We start from the raw sequence: 21,292 nt of genomic DNA, 5'->3' as shown, positions 1-21,292 counted from the left end.
CTGATGCCCATTTGATGAATGACTGATTATTGTATATGCTTGTTGTATTATAATTTAGTATTTACTGTTATTCCTGTACTTACTGTATTTTTTATTTTAGGGCATTTTTGCCAACGTCTGTTGTTAATAACTTTACCTGAATTTGAATTCGATCATAAGGTTTTTACAGTATAATAGATTTATCTTACAAAAGAAAAGTTATATTAAATCCGTACATGGCATTATAAGCTGAATTCTATTACACAAAATGTTAATTAATTTACTTAATTCAAAAGAAAAACAGAGGGGTAACCAAGTACACAGGCAGAGGAAATACTTAAAACTATCTAGTGTAAGAGAATGAAAGGGATCTTGAGGCCCAGGGCCTCATGTGTTTGGAATGTGTTTCTGCAGCCCAAGTGCAGCTGTGCACATCACCAACCAGTGGAGGGGAAGCACTTGATGGACCAGTCTGATATGATCAAGTTGCTGTGGGCACCTGTTACCATCATCCTCTCCTGCTCCCTACATGGAACTTATGTGAAATGTATTTTTTTTATGCTAAAGAAACGCACATCCTTGTGGTAATGCAGCGTTTTTCTTTCCTTTTAAAATAAAAACAAATAAATATTTGTTTGGCCTCATTTGTTGAAATACTAATTATAATCAGCCATTTTAATTAATTATCGTAGTTTTTTAGTTGTTGTTGTTTTTTTTATAATTCGTGCAATGCACATAAATGTAAAAACACGGAAGGTATCGCGTGCGTGATCCGTTATCAGTATTAAGGTGACAGCGACGTCTGGCGTCGTTCTGGGGAATTTCAAGACTCTGTGTTTAGTAGGAAGAAGGCTAAATGTTACATACAAAAGTATACAAATACAATAGCACAGATTTGGTAGTACGAAAGACAAATTATAATTAGACATCTTCCCTTTCACCATGTTGTGTTGTGCATTAAAGAGAGAGAGAGAGAGAGAGAGAGAGAGAGAGAGAGAGAGAGAGAGAGAGAGAGAGAGAGAGGCGATCAGATAGCAGACAAGTTTACAAAGAAAAATAGGATGAGGCAGACAGAAGAATGCCGTCTCTGATGTCCAGTTAGCCTACCACGCCTGTATTATCAGAACATGGACTAGTAAACTGTAAAAAAAGATCTGACAAAAATTGAGAAGTGTTTACTAAAGAAACAAACTCGTCAAACTCCGCCTAGTTTGCCTTTGCTGTGAGATTGGACGCAATGTTTTACTCCTGCGCCTTCATCCGCCAACCCCAGTCCAGACAGCTAAACTAGCACGAATCCGGCGTTACGGAGAACGCTCCTCTCATTAATATTCATTTTGGTGATGCTGACGCTGCTTTGTACGTTCCCTGAAGTCTTTGACGGTCACGTCGTCTAATTAATATTCATGACCCACAAACCTCGCTCATTCGTCCACTGCCGAGCTGTCCGCATTCTTACTGGGCGTTGGACAAACTACCTAATTAATATGCATGAGGCTCACGCAAAGCGTGTGACGTGCTTCTGAGCTGTCTCAAGTTGAAAACACTGTCCATGTTATTGCTCTCTCTGCAACGTGCGTGCTGCACTGCTAATGCAAAATATATTTTTGTAGACCTTTTGACTTAAATAATTACGCAAGATATTTTTAACGGATCTTCCTATTTACCTCACTCAAGGACTGTTTACATTACCAGCAATCCCACTGCTAGATTTTATGACAATCGAGCCTTCAGTTTAAGGTGAGGCTAAGCTCATGCATTTGCGACTAAAGCGTAAATTAAAACGGCCACGTTACTTTTCAGATCAAATACTATGGATTTTGTTGCTGTGTAAAGCGCGTGCTTTTGCACGTTTGGTATTGATGTGGTTACTATTTGTTTCCGTGATCTGCAGGCTTAGGTGGACGGTAAACAAGCGTATAATGGCGACTGAGATTGAAGCATGGACCACTGGCCTCAAAACGATGGTAACGTTACCTTAAACCTCTGGTTGTGCTAAAACTGATCATTAATGATTCAACAGGCTTAGCTTATCAACGCATATCGTAGCTTTTGGTCTTTTCCCAATGTCTTCGTTTGCAGACGACATAGGCTGAAGGCAGTCAAGTTCCACCATGTGCTCTGGCAGTGAGACTTGTATATCCGCATGTGCATAAACACTTGAAAGGAACGCATGCATTACCGCATTAACGCCAGGATTTTAATTAATGTTATTTTGAGAATATAAAGAGACAACTTTTTAACGCAAAACTTTTTTACGGAAGTTATTTAATTTCTTCTTACAAAATCAAAAACAAGAGGCCAAACTTTTGCGTTGATTTTGGCCCACAATCTTACTGTCGCTCGAAAAGTGATCTGTTACCTTTAATTCCAAAAAGATCGTTAAACACGAGAAGCTGGCGGCTGAAAAAATATATATACAGCTTCCAGATTTGGCAAGAAGCAATCGATACTGAATAAATATGCGTGCCGTTGCGTAGAGCACATTTATTTTCTAACAAAGTCCATATACATTTGATGTTGTAAACGATAAAATCGTGCAAATGTCTTTGTTAAATTCTTCAGAAAAATATCCCTAACACTTACGCCCCTCTTTGCTTGATGCTGGATGTTTTTTCTTTCCAATGTGAGTTTGAAAAAGTATTTTGTAGATTCCTTTCAGAAATACACGTTCAGAGGTCCAGATGAGTGTAAAAAGAAAAAGATAGGAAAAACAAAATAATTTCGATAAGCTGGTATAGCCATTTATATATTATATGAGCATTAATGGCTACACATTAGAAAGTATAAATATAAAACAATTAAGCTTATTTTAATTCAGATATGTATTTGCTTACTTTACTCTACTGCACAAGTTCTACAGAAAGTCCATCAAGAAATATTAATATTGAATAGTATGTGCCACAGTCTTCCTGTATTTCTTGTTTATTGACCTGCTCTAGCTATTTTGCTGTCATGCCACTTTTTTTTTCTGATTGCACACAAGAACTTGGTTTTGCAGTGAGGACTTATCTTATCAGAGAGCTGCCTTTAACATATGAATCATAATCTGACCTGCGTGTGTGTTTATTCAATTTTCAATATTTATTGTGTAGTAATATTCAACAGTATTTATGTATAAACAAGACTACTTGTTTAAAATGAAAATTATAAGAAGTACGCTTTACAAGTTAAAAAAAAGTTCTATTTAAACTTCTGCTTTGTCACCGTTTTTGCATTTACATTCTGTTTTATTGTATTTAAATAACTGCAATATCTAATTTCAATGATTGCGCCTTGCATTCGGTCCCTTTCTTTACAGGTTTAAATGAAGTCTGATTAGTTTAATGTGCATAGCAGGCGGTTGAAGCGCAGTAAAGCGCAATAAAACTGCAAAATAGCAAATGAGTGTTCATTGGGCTTGGACGTATTTATCGCCTTCCAAAAATGTAATTTGTTACCTGGTATAAATTCTGAGATCCGCTTTGTCCTTATGATTCTGTGATTTGTTTGACAGTTTTTTCCTCCTTGCATTTTTTACAGCAGCAAAAGCCAGCAAAGGTAAATTTGGCAGTTGCAATCAGATAGTTAGTTACGTAAATGTGAAACGATACTTCTCTCATAAAACATATGTGCGTGCAGTGTATTTGTTGTAGTGCTAAAAATAGCATATATATATATATATATATATAATGTATCACTGTCACCATGCAGAGTACTGCAGAAAATTTTTTTGTAAAAATGACGATACTTTTCATATACATTTTTCAAATTACTTTTGCCATTCAATGTTTACTTTAGCATAAAGCAAACACAAGAGAGATTATTGTACCACACCCTATGAATCCTTTCTTATTTGTGTGTGTGTTTTTAGTCACCAGTGCATAAAGCACAGACTTATAAGACCCTACTGTATGTGGGTCTAGTGTCTCCCACCCCAGTCATGGAGGTGAATATGCCATAGTTGGACCAAAACAGATAAGACTTTTACTTTTATCACTGCAAATTCTTCTTGTGCTGACAGTTAAACCGCTGGTCAAACACACCCACCCCACACCTCCTGTCTTCCCACTTACGCAGTGCTCAAAACAAAAAGTACAGCGCCCAGAGGTCTGATCAGTCTATAAAGACGTGGGACATTTCTGCTTTGAGCCTGGTGTGTGTATTTTGTGCTGCTGTTCCTGGCTCTTGTGCAGATTTCCTCTACCAGTAGTAACTGCAGTGTGGCTTCCAGGTCTGACTGTAGCTTCAGTATTTAGGACGAGAGTATTTATTACCATCTAGTCCACCTCCTACTGCTGCTTTCTCCCAGTCAACGTGTCACCACCCAAGCAGACCGTACACTGCTATGTGTAGTCAGGGGTTTGGCAAGAGCACCAGCAAGTGCGCTCAAATAAGCAACGGTCAGCTTTTTCTGCCTTCTGTGCTGCTTCCTTTAGTTATCTTTCTGTAATCTAGCGTAAAGCAGATATAAATGTTAGGGGTCATGTCCTAACGTTGTTACAAACCTGTATATATTGTCATTTTTTTGAGTCTCTTTAAAACTGATTTAATAAACGCATGCTGTGGATGAACTCGGTATTTGTAGCAGTTCTGAAATTAACTTTAGAAACTTTGACCTAAAAAGTGGAATCATCACTTTTTATGTCATGCTTATAGCAGTGCTTTTTTTAACATCATTTATAATAAAGTAGAATATAGTAGTTTTTATGTTTTTTTTAATTTTTATTATTATTATTGTTTGCTGTTTTTTTGTTTATGAAATGCTTAATATGAGACCAGACCATGTGGTGTGCAGGAAAGATAAATATTTCTGTCAATAATGAAATTCAATAATGCAATTTAAAAATATCAGTACTTGTTTTGTAAAAGCTATACTTTAGGTTAGTAATATGCCTGTTATAATGTCTCAAATGTACATGGTGAATTGAAAATATTTTGTATTTTTAATAAGCCTTTCTTTATATTCTTTCAATTTTATTATTATTTTTCTTTTACTAAGCACATTTGTCATGCAAAAAGCAACTTAATAAATTTAAGGTGTTCTGCTGGACTAAAATGAAGTGTGTGGTCACAAATGGTGTGCGCTAAACCAAGAACAAATATCTGTAAATGGGGTAAGGAAAATTCAAATATTTGCCTTGGTTTAGAATCATACAGTACCTCCGGTTTAAGCAATTTCCCAAAGACATGTCATTTTGCTTTTTCCAATAAATGCATCTTGACATTTGCACTGAAAAACAAGACAGAAATTGTTAGAAAGGTCATCAGATTTTAGAGTTCAGCTAGTTCTTTCCATATTCTAGTGTTTGGGACCAGAGTTTCTTTAATTTATATGTGAATGTATTTAATTCATTTTCTCGTTAGAATGCAGAAAGCTCCAGTAAATGTAACAGCATTTATATACACAACCTGAAGTACAGTGAAATGCAGGCCTTTTTATCTAAATAGTTGTCTGGTTCTGTGTTCTCAGTTGAGCAACCGCAGGGGTGAGGAGGACGGCAGCGAGGATCTGAATGAGTTGGAGGTGAACAGAACTGACCTCAGAGAAGGCCCTGCACGAGGCCAGACTGAAAAGCTACATAAGCTACACTGGCGCAAGTCATCGTCCCGGATTCCAACCCGGAACGTTCTCTGATACGGTTTCAGGAGAGCTTTCACCGATCCACACAGTCCTGCGCGGCAAAATGCTGTAAACGACAGAAAGTCACGGACTGGAAAAGGTTCGGGGACTTCCCAAAAAGGTATGATTGTTTTTCATGCCCGATTTTTAATAGTAATAATGAGTTCTTTTAGTGTGATATGAATCTTAAAATTACGTGTGTGTAGATCCAGAAGTGTTACATGTAATTATTTTTTTCAGTTTTTCATTTTAATTTGGCAATGAAAGCTACCTTTTCTAAATGGATTGTGTTTAATATTTTAGTGCATGCAAATCAAATAGTAAGATAATAGCACATATCCAGCACCACACGTACTGTGCTGTCTGTTGGATAAATGGTTTTTCACTCTTGTGATGGCTCGTGGTGATCAGGTGGAGCGGGTGGTAAAGGAGTGTGGGGGGCAGCAGGTATGGTCTATGAGGTGGAGGAACCTGATGCCAAGGACCCCAACTATGATGAATCTTCACAAGTAAGTGTATACCTAGATTTCAGCCTTACAGGATACACTCACTTTATAGTATGGGGTTATAAATGTAACGTGTCAACATTTGTAATCTGTCCTCCGATTTCTGAGGGGGCAGCGTGTTTTGTTTAAATCAGCAATGCCAGTTAACACGCCTAGGGCTATGGTAATAGAGTAGTAGTTCATCAAAAAATTTAACTTGTCAACATTTACGCACCCCTCAAGTCTTCCTTTTAGAATTTTCAAGTCCTGATTCACATTCTGAAAATGTTATAAATAAGAATGTTAAAAAAAATTTCGCTCAAACGGGAACATTACACAATAAGTGAGAGCATGATAGGACCTCTTTAAGTGAGATCGAGTCCAAAGGAGTGAACTTGCAACACGCTTGACCAAAATGCAGCATGAGAAATGATTTGAGACTTAGTTTAATTAGTGTCAAGTGCGGTTAGTGCAACTGTCATGATTATGGTTTAAGATAAATTATACCTATAATAGAACAACAATTTGAACATTTAAATAATTATTTTAAAAAATACAGTGAACAGTTTGACCCAGTTGAGCGCTTTCAAATGACAATTTATGTTCGTGTGGTGTGATGAGTTGTCCATTAGAAAACCTGTTAGCCTTTTTAGAAATAATCAGTGTTTCTCCTCTTCAGCCTTGTCTTAGTAGCATTGTCTTGTTTCCTTGAAAGATCTGTGAGGCAAGATGCATGAAGAAATCACTGTGTTCTTTTATTATTTACTGTATTTACTGAGACTCTTATTTGTATATCAGGGAGACACAGTATATGCCACACAGTGGTACCAGAGCTGGACGAGAAGAGAACTCCGAGAAGACCATCAACCCCATTGTGCAGGAATACTTTGAGCATGGAGACACCAAAGAGGTGGAGGTGAGCTGTAGCTTATCACAGAGTCAGAATCAAATAACAGAACCTTTGTTTCTGTGGAATGTAGTAGTACTTTTTTGTCGGGTTTTACAGTTTGTTTTGTACGAAGAGCGTATCTTTTCATTGCTGCTGATAAAGACTGCATACACTATGTACGCTATTTGTAATCCTTTAATTCCTATTTTTAATTTAAGTTCACATTATCCTGGAAAAATAAGATGTATAAGGAAACCTCACATAAAGTGTAATTACTAAAGCGATAATGTGTCATGTTGGAATTGTGAATAAAATAACACCCGGAGAAAGAAAACCCAAAACATTCAGATATCTTCAAACATCTGAATCCAGAAATTTAAAAGGAGTGCCAAAAAGCTTGTCAGCCACTACAGTACAGCATCACTCTTACGTCACATGTGGTGTAGTCTACAGTATTTAAAGTAATCAGTCAGAATGGAATCGACATTGAATCGACATCCCAACTGTTTTCTGTTGTTTATGTGAGTTACTGATCTAAACGTCTCCATTTCCTCCTTTGTCTGGTAGATGCTGCTCAAAGAGCTGAACTTAGCCATCACAAATTTGAGTTCTCTCCTCTGGCTGTGTCTCTTTCTCTGGAAGGCAAGGCCAGCCACAGGGAGCTCACATCACGCCTCCTCTCTGACTTGTCTGGAAAGGTGCTTTCTGAGAAGGACATGTCACGTGCTTTTTTGACAAATGCTTAAAGAACTGCCAGACCTCATCCTGGATACCCCAGAGGCCCCACAGGTAAGGTTGAAAATGTCATATAGTAAACACTATTATGATATATATATACTATGTTATGCTGTGATGACATAAGAAATTCAATGAAAAGGACGGCACATAATTAAAGGAAACAGTTCACCCAAGAGTCACCCAACACTGAAATTTGAACAAATTCTATATATTTTATTTGAATGGAAACACGTTTCCTGTATTACCTGGTTCCTTTTTGTTTCCTCAGATGCTTGGACAATTTATTGCACGAGCAATTGCTGACCACGCTTTACCTATGAGTTTTCTTGACTGTTACAAAGGCAAAGTAGATTGTGACCATGCCAGGTGAGCTTGATGTTCCTTTAAAATGATATATGCAAGTGATTTGTGAAATTGAATGCTTCCTCTTGCTATAAACACAGCCATTGTGGCTGACATGGCGTTAAATCATAAATAAATATATTGGGTTATTTGCTTTTTTATTCACTAGCATTCGTAAGGCCCAGATTCTGAATTAGGAATTACTTTCAGTTTGAAGACTAATTTTCTGTTAAATGGAGGGAGTGGAGTCACAAGGACAGTTGCATTCTAAGTCAGAGTTGAATTGCGGTGGGACTTTACCACCTGCCACCGGCCAGTTGTCAGTGCATCGGCGGTAACTTCACCTTATCTGTCAATAGCTATGGTGAACCGCTCTCTGATTGGCTCATTGCTTTTGGTTTGTTGCAACGATGCATGTTGTAGAAGTAGCACAGGTGGGGTAATGATTACCATTCACTGTAGCAGGTTTTATTTTTACGTTCCAAAAAAAAGTCAGTGAGGGTCAATTCCCACCCTACATGGGGTTGTACATAGAATATGCCTATTATAAGACAAAATGAGCTGCCCTTTTTCCCCTCTCCGTTATTTGCTGTTGACTTGCTGCCTTACCCATCATACTGTTCCTCTGTTCATTTCTTCATGCCCTTGTGACTATTAGAGCTGCCCTGGACAGAGCAGCAGTTCTTCTCTCCATGAAAAGGGAAATTATGCGGCTTGATAATGTGTGGGGTGTTGGTGGCGGACAGAGGCCTGTCAGACATCTCATCAAAGAGGTAAGATTGTATTATTAGCAAGTTATTTATTAAGTGTAAACTATTCATTTTTTTTCCCAGACAATACTGTACTGACTGCTTGTTAACGCTGTTAATACTCCAAATTATATAATATAATGTAATATATAATATTTAACTTTTGATGTGAAATTACACTTCAATGTTTTATATAATCCTGTATGTTGATAAATTGAATGAATTAAAGGGATTATGTATATAATGCTATTAAAAAGAAACATTATTTAGTGTATGTGTGGTGTAATGCAATGTATATGCTTTTAAAGGGCAGAAAAACACATTGTCCGCATACTGTACATTTTTTTCTTTCTAAGCCCCGCCTCCTGAGACAGGTGGATTTGTACAAAGGTCACGGTTCTAAAAAGCGAGGTGTGCTCTGATTGCCCAGCTATCCAGTGCACTGGGATTGGGATTGGGCTTCAATGTCTGGTGGAAATGTTACATCTTCTTATGATAATGTGCTGCTGCCTCCGGCGTAAACACGTTACAAACAAGGCATTTGTTGCATCCAGTGGGGACATATTTACAGATTATCATGTCTTAGTACTGTCTTTTTCTGCCGCGCGTTGCATCGCACTCCTCGTAAACGTAACACCACGCCTCTGCGCATCACGGCTCAAAACTTGTGTTTTAATAGTAAGTAGCAGGTTCTTTTTAATAAGAAATGTCACTTATTTAAAGGCTTTGAGTCAAGAGAAAAATTACTGCACTGTATAGTCTCTGTTCTCTCTCTCAAGTCATAACTTTTATAAAGAAATATCTCTTTGGTTTTGAAACTTTAATCTTTGCAACTTCGGTGGTCTTATGCATGTATTCATCTATGCAGCTTGTAACACTCCAAAGAGAAAGTAAATTCTGATATAGTATGACCCCTTTAACAGCAACTGCTCTATCCAGGTCGAAAACATCTATTTCACAATGTTGAGTTATTATTGAATAAAATTTTCACAGAATCCCACTATTCAGTGGTATGTTTATTAATATATACTTTTTTTTTGCAAAGATGTTTTTCATTCATTCACTTGTTTACCGCTAGCACAAACTCATATAGTTATTCATGACCGCGACCTTCATAACCTAACCGAAAATGTAATTATTCAAATTTTCTTTGGTTATGAAGTACAGATCATAGTAAATAATAGTTCATATACTGTACGTTTGTGTGTATGTACGTTAGGGCTGAGTGATTGTATATTTCTGTGATACATTCAGTGTGCATCTTGTTAGTAAAGCTGTTTCTTTGATTAGCGGTAAATCTCCATCTGTTTTCAAACGGCGACAGTTAATGCACACAGAGCACGTAGATCACCGACAAACTTACGCAATATCGTGTTCAGTATCACAAATGAAACGCCTGCAAAATTGAACAGAATACTGCAGAGCTTGTCAGTGATCGCTGCAATAGGTTAGTACATAGTAATGCATTCTTGCATTTCTGATCCTGCCTCTTTATGTTCCTGTTGTTTTACAGATGAACCTATTGCTAAAGGAGTACCTGGTTTCAGGTGAGCTCACTGAGGCTGAGCACTGTCTGCGAGATCTAGGAAGTGCCACACTTTCATCACGAACTCGTCTATGAGGTATGCACTTTTTGAAGTGCATGTAGTTATGTCACACAGAATGTAAATAGAATACATATTTTTAAAGAAGGAACTGATTTCCATCTTGGTTTTGTCCGTTACAACGACTAATGGAGTAATATGCACTTACCCTCACCCCAATAACTCGATCAGCACATTTTCAACACATTCTTTGATGATAAAGTGCATTGTCAGGTTGCACATGGATTGTCTTACCCTTACTCCTCTTCCTGTCTTAGTTTTTTTTCTAGTTTTTCTTATCTTTTTTCTGTTTCTGCCTTCGATGTAGGCTGTGATTATGGTACTGAGTCTACAGGTGACACAGCTCTTACAGATGATGGTCAAACTTCTCAAGGCATTCTGGCAAACTGGCCTAATCACTCTGGACCAAATGAACAGGGTTTGTACTCGCTTTTTTGTTGTTGTAATGTGCCATTGTGTTTCTAAAGTTGTTGCAACGGAAGACAAATCCATTGGTTGGTGACAAACGTTGATTGGTTGGATCTCAGAGCAGATCCTGCTTTAAGTCCATTATAAGATTTATTTTTATTAGTAAAAACAGACGGCTCTGTAGTGTGCTGTAGGTATATTGGTGGTTACACAAAATATTTGTATGAAACAAAAAAGAGAGAGAGATTTTTATCTACTTCCTTGTCTAGTCAACATCTGCTGACTGAAAAGGTAGTTTTTCCAGTCATCACCTCATTTGCATCTTTTTAATGATCTGGTTTTAAACCTGTGAGAGTATTAATGGGTTTGCTTTCTTTACACAGGGCTTCCAGCGATGTGTATGATGAGCTGCCAGAGATCAACCTGGATGTGCCTCATGCACTCCACTCCATCATGAAACCTTTGTGGACCTTTGTTACCAAGAGTCCGTGATCACTAAGCAGCTAAGAGACTCCTGTCCAACCAGGTCAGAGACTTGTGTCTTCCTTGCTATCCTAATTTCTGTCATATGTAAAGACTATAAATTTTAGATTTTTGGTATTGTCTGCTGCTTGATACGTTTCTGTAAACACTAATGGATGCGTTCTTGTGGCCAGCAGAGGCGTAAGCGCTTCGTGAGCGAGGGCGACGTGAGGCATTGTGAAAAGTTAGAAGCTTCAGGAGAGTCCCGACAGACCCTGTTGATGAGCAGGCTGGGATCTCCTGCACGTCGCTGGGAATCTGTCCTCACCGTCTTCATTGCTCATCCTCTGAGTACACAGAAATATTCAGCCTCAGAAACAATATCATCCTATAGAAGAGTGACAACTGAGAAATGCTGTTCTCTCCTCTATTACAGGCCTCGCTTCCTTTTGTTTGTGAATTTATGTGCGATTGTATGCAGTATAAGCGCTGCAATGAAAGAAAGAAGTGGGAAATCAGCAGCTTCAGATGGCCATGAAATACAGTTTAGGTTGAGGGATTAATGTTGTTTTTTTTTTTTTTTCAGCTTAAGTTTTTTCTGTTCACAAGTGTTCACTTGATAGTGCTCACAGTGGTCTCTCAATGTTTTTCTTTTCTTTGCAATGTAATGCAGAAAATAAGGAGCACGTAAACTAATGTATTAAATAAACTGTGCTACTCGAATGAAGTGTTTAATCAAACTGTTGGGCCAAAATACAATATTTTATGAAGCGATTAGGGTCACTTCTGTTGGTTTTCATTTAATTGCATGTTTAGCTTCAAATTTGTCTTATAACTGTAAAGAAATCTTTCCCACGCTTACAGATTCACAAGTTTCTGGGAGATGGCTTGGTTAATTTTTTTGGTTATTCATGAAAATATATACCTAACGATGATGAAAACAATTCTAATTCTGAGTTTGTGGCGAGTTTTGACATCAAGAAGAACCTTGTTTTAGCTGCCAAAGAATGGAGGAGAGAGCATCATCGCCTCTCAGTCAGGTTGATGCCTGCGTAGACTACAGTCTCCCATTTTCATATAGCGGCTCAGACTTTTGTACCCTCTCTGTTTGAAGGTAATGTTCAGAGCAATCATTTTCACTTTCTGTTCTCTTTGTTTATTTGGACAGAGAAAACCAGGTTAAATTGTGACGGTGCAGAGTTAACGATTATTAAAATAATTATCATTTTGAAGTGGTAAACTTTGCAGCAAATTTTCCACCAGTTTCAATCAACACTCGTGGTTTCAGTTACATGATGGGAAGAAATGACTAAATTTAACCAAAAGTACTTTTGTACATGCGATATCAGTCTTTGTATCTGTTGATGGGACGCTTTTTCAAAGTTTCAAAACATTTTTGTCAACCAGCATTTCCAAAGTTTCAGCATTAAATACATTTTGACACTAATTTCAATAAAAATTCATAATGCTCATATTCATGTTTATTTGTGTGAGTTTATTCAAGCAAGCAAGTGTTCAAACACTGCTGGTTCTGGCGATGACTCTGATCGCCTCTGATTGGTCATTTCATTTATAAACTCAATGTCCCTGAGATTCAATATCTTCATTATCATGTACAAACATTACTACAAACTAAACCAATGGATTTTAGGAAATGTGAGACTGCAACTATGTCATCCAACCCGGTAGGCGGCACTGTTACAAAAGAAGAGGGTCCTAGTAATGAGGTCCTCTTTCTATTGAAACTGCAGCCTCCGGTTGAAGCAAAAACAACCTTCTGGCTGTTTTCTCTGCTTTCGTAAGTCGATAATCGCACATTTATCATAATCCATCTGTCCCTGACACTTCTCTTGCTTGTATTTGACCCTCTGAAGCCCAATTTCATTACACTGGCAATGAAATTTCATTGGCAATGGCTGGCAGACATGACGTTGCGTCAAGGAGTGGCTGTCTTCCTCAGTATAATGGGAGAGAAGGAAAGTCATAGCGACATTCAAAACAAGCACACCCCTTCCCTCTCTTCACACAGCAAGGAGAGGGACACCTCAACGCTATCAGAGAACTGGGGTTACACAAATAACTTATGTCTCACTATGGGATATTTAACTCCTGTATTGATAGCCTGTTTCCAAATTTTTCCTTCCAACCAAGAACAAATATTCTAGGGCTGGTTAAGTCAACACTAAAGATCCAACGCTCAACACAGCATGTGCAAATGTTTGAGCCATAACATCCAGTTTATAGAACCAACTCGCCACTTCACAGATCTTGTAACGCGACCACTTTAAAGAGAGGCCTCGACGTCGACATTCCTCTTGTTAAGTGAGCACTTAAACCAGACGGAGGTGTTATATGCAAGCCTTTTACCTGTTTAGTAATTGGTTTTTCCGCACTGCTGCGCTCCAAGACACAAACAGCTGATCACTCTTTCTGAACCTTTAGTTCTCTCTGTGCAAATACATAAAGCACGCACTGGACATAACGTATTCAGCCTTAGCTGCTCTGATGAAGCAAAAAGGCAGTGGGTTAAAGTTTTAAATAATAAATTGCATATACTCTGAATGCACAGAGAGTGCGTGAGTGTCACTTATCGCGCTTTCATTGAAGCCAAAGCTATCAACAGCCCCGTCTTTTAAATGAAATGATCAGTTTTCTGGTCAGTCTTGTCCAGTGGATAAAATGGAGTCAAAGAAAGCGCATCAAGCACCAAACCAGATCCCAAAATGGGTTTTGAGACTAGCAAAGTGCACCCTTCATAAACCGGCACACCAAAGGGTGCTGCCCAACAGTCTTGTTAACAAAACCTATATTACAAGCAGATATTGTGGCCAGAAACACCTTTATGGTTGAGAACTTTCAACCCTGATCTATAAGATCCTGCAGAAAAGATTAAAAACTGTCACTGAGCACTTAAAGGGATTGAATGTCAAGACGTGCACCAATGCTCAAACACTTCTCATTTACATTCAAGACGATCTGTGTTCTGATCCTTCAGGTAGAAGAACAGAGAGCACTGAGCATTGTCCCGCGACGTGAACAGGTCCACTGATGCTTTGCTGTACATGTCTGACATTTTGACTGACCACTTCCATGTTCAGCTTCCACTCTCCAAAAAATGGATTTTCCTGGAGATCAGATCTGCACTCTGGTTCACGTTCTCTGTGTATGTGCGTCGGGATGAAAGGCTGGCATTACTTCACACATGCATTTTCCGTGCCAACATGTGTAAGGGGAGTGATCTGAGACCTCCCTGTCTGATCTCACTTGAACCTGATCTCCTTTCAGAAAAGGAAGAAAATGATTCAACGTTAGAAATACGGCCAACATTTCCAAGAAGTTTATGTGACGGTGGCTCAGATGGCTCCAACGCCTATAGGTGCACCTTGCATCACTGTCGCTGACGTCACTCTCACTCTGCTCCGGGAGTGCCGTAATGGGTCCAGTCTCAGAGAGACTACTTATCACTGAAACTCTCTCCTTAATAGTCTGTCTAAGGAAATGAATAAAAGAGCAAACCTTGTTTGCATTCTGAAATATTTGCCAGGCATTTTGTAAATTTTATTACTCGCTCCTCTGACAAATGCAGAGTCTAGTAACAACACCAGATACGTTATTGACTGTCTGGAAGCTAAAACACTCTTTTCCCAGTTTTAATAGATGTTCTAGGAGTATGGCTAAGTAATCTATCGCTTTGAGCTCTGATAGAGCCAGGCAGTCATCTATGTAGATAACAAGACAAGCGTGCTAAGAAATGCAAACCTCAGAAATTTCCTGTAGGGTGGATATATCCTTATGTGAAAATATGTGCCCATCTGGTCGTTCGAGGTTAACCAATTGCCTGGGCGCACCATTTTTAGAAGTGTAGAATTGGTAAGCATCCTGAACTTGTACTTTCTAATATAGGTCTCATATAGGACAGAGAGCACATGTCCCTTTTTTTGGGACTAGGAAATATCTTGAGTAAAACTTACTTACTTTCCTCAGGTGGAACCACTCTTATTGCATTTTTGTTCAACAGGGAGAAAATATCGTGCTGAAGAACATGTACTGTATAATAACAAGATAAAACGAAGATAATCACTAGAAATGAAATGTCCCCAACTAAGCAAGCCAGGGCCGACAGCAGCTGTGTGTGCATCTGGTTCCTGTGATCTGTCCATGGGGGCTCATAGGTGTTCTGGTCTCTGGTGAAGGTCATCTCTTGGTGCTGATCCACCATCTGATCTGGATACAAAGTGAGTAACAAAATAAGAAAGAAACAAACTAATACTAGATGCCATTCTTTTTACAATGTCACGGTAGTACATCATGTGCTATGGAGATTGTTCCTCGCTTTGGCTTGATCTAATTAAAGCAAATGGATTAAATTAAATAGAGCAGTTTTTTAATCATTTACATTCTTAACTCTGAAGTTAAAGAAATCATGTATTGCAACATGAATAAATAATGTCACTGAATTGTCCACTTATTTTCTCCAATTTTTCTATGTGCTTTTATTTTTGTTTTGCTTGTTTTGCTTTTAGTTAGTTTTAGTAGCACGTTTTATAATGTTCACGGTTGATCTGTTCATTTGTTATGCTATCAATGTCAAAGTGAATATGGACTATGTCTCATGGACTATGAATATCTCAGGTCTTTATGAACGCCACTCAGCGACTTTCATGTTGTGTTGACAATGATAACAAGAGACCATGTATGTTTCACAGTACTTTATTATATTGTATGATTTATGTTAATACTTAACAGTGTAGTCATTGCGACAGTGTATAGTATTTAATGGTGGTCACAACAAAAATTGAATTAACAATATTATAGAATTTGTATGAGAGAGACTGGTAGACTGGTATACTTGGTAGTTGAAGGGTGTGGAAAAGATCATTTTGATTAAAATGTCTCCACAATCTGCTTTCGACGAAGAAATATCTTTTCTGATTAAAGGAATAGTTCAATGAACAAATACATTTTTTCCTTATTTACTCACATGTTGTCCTTGTGTTCATTTATTTCTTTTGCTGAACACAAAAGAAGATATTTAGAAGAATGCGTGTAACCAAACGTTTGGTGGTCCAGACTGACTTAAGGAGTGAGTGAATGACGGTCTGCAAAAAGAACTGACGACAGAATTGACAGACAGATGACGGAATTTTCTTTGTGTGTGTCAACTATTCTTTTAATGTTAAAAAAGCAACAAAACAGAAAAATACAGTCACTACTCATGGCTTATAAACGTTAATAGAGTCGCTTTAACTAAAATGCATGTTTTATTTAATATTTGTTCATTAGATTTCGTGAATGTTACCGCTCACTTTGAAAAAAATTAGAACGTTGCCCAACCTTAACTCCTACAACAGTTTGGCCTGTGCTGCGAAACTTTCAACCTCCGTAGCACAAGTGCTATGAGCAAAAAGAGTTAACGGACAGCCCTGCCTTAATCTCTACTGATTCTCAATCAGCACTTCTGTAGACCTCTGACAGAAATAACAGCTATGTCCTCACAAAGTCCACCTCCATCAGGTCGCGCTGCACGCTCCAGAACACTTGGTGGCAGTAGAAGATCCTGTTCTCCAACAAACCTCACAAGAAAAAGAGCAACACCATGTTTACGTAGTTAGCCTTTATTTTATTGTTTGTCTTTTTTTTGGGATCCGTGTAAGAAGGTATCGCTCCCAAATTAACCTAAAATGAGAAGTGTGTTTATTTATTTTATTGTATTTACTTTTGTTCTTGTTCTTAAGTCATTTTTAGTTACGATATATCCTGGTTTGTGAGACGCTAAATGTATCTCCTCGATAGCTACTAACATTAATCCCAGAGAAAAGATGTAGTAAATGTATAAATGTTACAGAATATTATAACTCAGTATTAATAGTCAATCATTTGCTTTTAATAATTTGCTGTAATGATACAATACAGCATGATGTATAGCTGTGACTAGTGATGCTTTCAAGACCTTTGCGAATCATTCTTGTAATTTGGACAAAACCTGTTTAAAACTCTCTGTCAGCTAGATATCAGCTTTTAAATGGTTTTATTCAACCGGCAACTGCAATTAAATTACAGAAACTCAAATGGATATAATAAGACATAATCAAGTGGTGGTTAAGGATTATTAAATCTTAAAGTAAAGCGTCTTTCAGTATTCTCTTTATCGTCTATTTGTTCTTTCTCTTGGTTTTAGTCTCATGGCCACAAGCAGCTTCTGCAGCATCTCTCAGGAATTCCCTTATCAGCAGTAGCAGATTTTGTTAAAGATGAGCCGTCCAGTCTACTTCACCAGAGCTAAAGAAGAGGAAAACCTCTGGATAGATAGAAAGAGAGAAGACAAGCAAACAATTACTGGGAGGAGGCCAGAGACTTTTATCAGAGCCTGCTACAAGAGACGGGATGGAGAAAAGCCAAAAGGGGGAGCAGCAACCACAAGAAGAGTGAGAAGAAGAGCAGGTAGAGATGGTGATAATAAGATGGACAATTAATTGAAATCTTACACCCAAAAATGCTCCTACTCCCACCTATACAGCATTTTTAGTATTTGCTTTCCTTTGGTGTTTAGTTTATAATGATTGTAGGTAACTGTGTAGTTTTATCACAATCACCCATTATCTTTTGACCTAAGGTCCCAAAAGAAGAAGAGAAGCACGCCGTCCAGAAGCTGCTCATGTTGAACCGGTTAACACTTCAGAGCGTGATGGATACAAACTCCTCCGATGTGCCCAGGAGGGAGCATTCGGCCCTAAAGGACCTCTTGGCGGCGTGGCATTGATGTCAACTTCCGTGATGATTTTTACTGGACAGGTGTGATGTGTGCGAGTAAGGCAGGACAAACGGACGCTGTTCGGCTGCTCCTGCAACACGGCGCTGCTTGGGTGGGAGTTGTGGACAAACAGGTTTGTAACGTTCAATTCTAGTAGGGGAAATCGAAATAGTTTGCTTCTACGTATTTGTTGTTTGCCTGAGTGAAGAAAATAAAAAACCACTGAGCCAAAAACCACTGGGGATTGGGTGTGAATTAATTTCAACGGTCTATAACACAAAGCACCGTAGGATGCTGAAGCACCAAAGGGTCCTAAAATCTAGAGCACAGATGTGGCCCTGGAGTAGGTGTCGAAGGTCTTAAGTCTGAAACCACCAGATGAAAGTAGCTTGAAATGAAGGTTTGCTCAGTGGATGTCTTCTGTATATCTTTTGCCTGTCTGGGCTAGAGGCTCAGAATTTGATCAGTCCACTTTGTTTCTATAGGATTGAAATAAATCTGCATCTAATGTCATCTCACTGGACAAAAGAGGGTATCTCTTCTCTCCCAGGTTGGAAGCTCAGAATGTGGTCTTATCTGACTCGGGTCATGATCTGTTGACATCTCTCCCTCACAGGCCAAAAACTCAGAACAAGAATGTATCTGTTATAATCTATAGTGGGCTGCAGGAGAGCCTATGATATTGACTGTAATGTTTTATTTACAATAACCCTCCTTGTACCACTGAATGGATGTCAAAAAGAGAAAGTGCTCACGTATAGCACAGGGGGAGTGAAGCAATCCTTGTTCATGAAATTATGAGTTACAGTATATATCTTTAAACTAAACATGTAGAAACGATTATGTTGCAAGCCAGTTTCCTAAACATGATGTTTCTTTTTTATGTTTTTCTCATTCTCTTTCAGGGCAGAGATGCTCGGGAGCTGGCCCTGCAGGCAGGTCACCAGGATGTAGTGAGAGAACTGGAGCAGTTCAGCGTGTCAGAGATCACAAACACGCCAACTACAAACAGAGAGAGAGTTAGAGATGGTCTTCACCAATCAGGGGTTTAATGAAATTTTCAATTAGCTGAAATTGTATGAATGGGTGCCATGAGAATGACTTCAAAAAGCTCATAAAAGCACCAAACAATCCATAAGTAATCCACTCAACTCCAACTGATAAATTATTGTCTTGTGTAGAGTTGCATAGCTCCAAATACAATGGCAGTGTATGTTTTAAATAGTAGTACCACCAATATTACTGTATTTAATGTTGTATGTGCGACAATACACAATTTAAAGCGTTCATTTTAATGCAGGAGAAAGAATATAGACAAAGTCTTTCCTTGAAATTGTTATATTAAATTCAGTTATCATAAGTATGAATTATTAAACAGATGATTAAATGTAAAATATAAAAATGGGCGAAAAGATTTTAAATGGATACAACATTCAAACTGAATGTATTCCATAAATATTCTTGGGGAATATACAAAAATCAATATAATAATAATAATCTAAAGATTAAGAACTTCAAAGCAAGCAATAAGGAAAAGAAGCTAATTTGTGGAGCAATATATAGACTACAGACTTGGAATGTTTATGCCTGATCGATAAAATGTAAAAAAAAACCATTTTCTACGGGTTGTCAAATTCATTTTACATTAAACATAGGTCGTAATTTGGATATAGGTATATTTCTAACTGAGTATATGTTCTTACTTAAATGCTGTGCCAATACGCATCTAATTTGACCAACCTGAACAGTCCTGAGAATAACTGTGTCTGTGTATCTTTCCACAGCGTTCATCCTCAGTGGTGTAATTTGTGTGCTGTGCATTACACAGACAGCACTGAGACACACAACAGGTCCACACTGCATCAGTTCAGCGAGCTCCGCCCCCCAACCACCCCTCAATACTGCCTGCCCTCTTCCAGCAACAGCTACAAAATGATGCTCCGTTTGGGGTGGGACCCCGCTTCTGGTCTCGGACCCGCCCACTCCGGACGCAAAAACCCAGTAAGCACTGTACTAAAGAGAGACCAGGCCGGCCTGGGGTATGGAGCTAGCCCACAGTCGAAAGTCACACACTTCCAGGCCAAAGATCCTCAGGCAGTGCAACACGTACGTAAACAGAAAAGACTGGAGAAGAGACAGGAGAAAGGCACAACCCTCTGTGCTAAAGAACTTAAGAGGAAAGAAGAAGCAGAGACAAGAAATGGAAAGAGACTACCGGGCATCATTTAACTTTGACTTCTGACCTACTGTGCCTTTGTTCAAAATTCTCTTGTCTTTCTCTAAACCAGTGTCAAAGGGTTAAACTGATTGTGTTTTAAAGGGTGGAGGGGCACAAATTCAACATGGGTTTTTTGTGACATCTATAAACCTAACAGGGAGGAATGTGAAACTAACAGGGTTAAAATTCTGATATAATTGTATTTATTGTATGCTGCCAATGAATCTACCTCCATAAATATTTTGAGTGGTAATATAAGTACAATTGTATTGTAGTTAATGAACTAGAAAATCGATGCTGAAAATTCAGATTTACCAACAGAAATAATTAAAGTAAGCTATTTTAAATTGCAAAAATATTTCACAGTATTACTGTTTTTGATGTATTTGCTGTAACTTTAAAAATCGTGCTGATCTAAAACTTCTGAGCGGCGATATGTAGAAAAAAAAAACAAAAAACAAATATTTAATCTTTTGTTGGGTATCATAAGCACAGTCTAAAATAAGTTAAATTAACTTAACTAAATTAATGTACCTCCTCTAAAAGGAAATCTGGATTTTAGTTATTAATAAACAATATTATGTTTTGAAACAATATTATACAGGTGCATTGCAGATGGGAAATAATGCAATGACTGAAAGCTCATTTGCTGTTAGAACCTGTTAACACTGGTCTTCCACCCTGTTAGGCCGTTTCACTCTGTTAAGCTCTCTTCCACCCTGTTAGAATTCAAGAAAATATTTGAAAACAACATTAAATGTTGGCCATACTTTTGTCTTATTTTTGTGATGTGAGGAGCATTAACAGCATATATATGTTTTTAGAGCAACTTTGTTATATTATTTACCATCCTGTTGGCAAAGATGTGCACACAAGAGTACATGTTTTAATAAATTTTTATTTATTAATAATTTTTGTTGCAAGAATAAAAAATACCATTATGGCATAAGGGACATATACTGTCTTATTATTGTTTAACATTTACGTTATTAAAATATGCACCTAACAGGGTGGAATACATTCACAGCGATTGCCGAATAATCTACCCATAATTATTATGTTTTA

General features: G+C 38.0%; 2 pseudogenes; both read left to right on the top strand.

The window, feature by feature from the left end:
• Nucleotides 1-1,701: 1,701 nt before the first annotated feature.
• On the top strand, nucleotides 1,702-17,494 carry LOC122342962 (annotated as a pseudogene).
• LOC122351166 lies at nucleotides 16,805-21,005 on the top strand (annotated as a pseudogene).
• Nucleotides 21,006-21,292: the final 287 nt, after the last annotated feature.

Source organism: Puntigrus tetrazona, chromosome 1 (assembly GCF_018831695.1).
Source record: "Puntigrus tetrazona isolate hp1 chromosome 1, ASM1883169v1, whole genome shotgun sequence".
Taxonomy (NCBI): Eukaryota; Metazoa; Chordata; class Actinopteri; order Cypriniformes; family Cyprinidae; genus Puntigrus; species Puntigrus tetrazona.
Note: the sequence above shows the minus strand (reverse complement) of the source record. Positions and strands in the feature narration are given on the sequence as shown.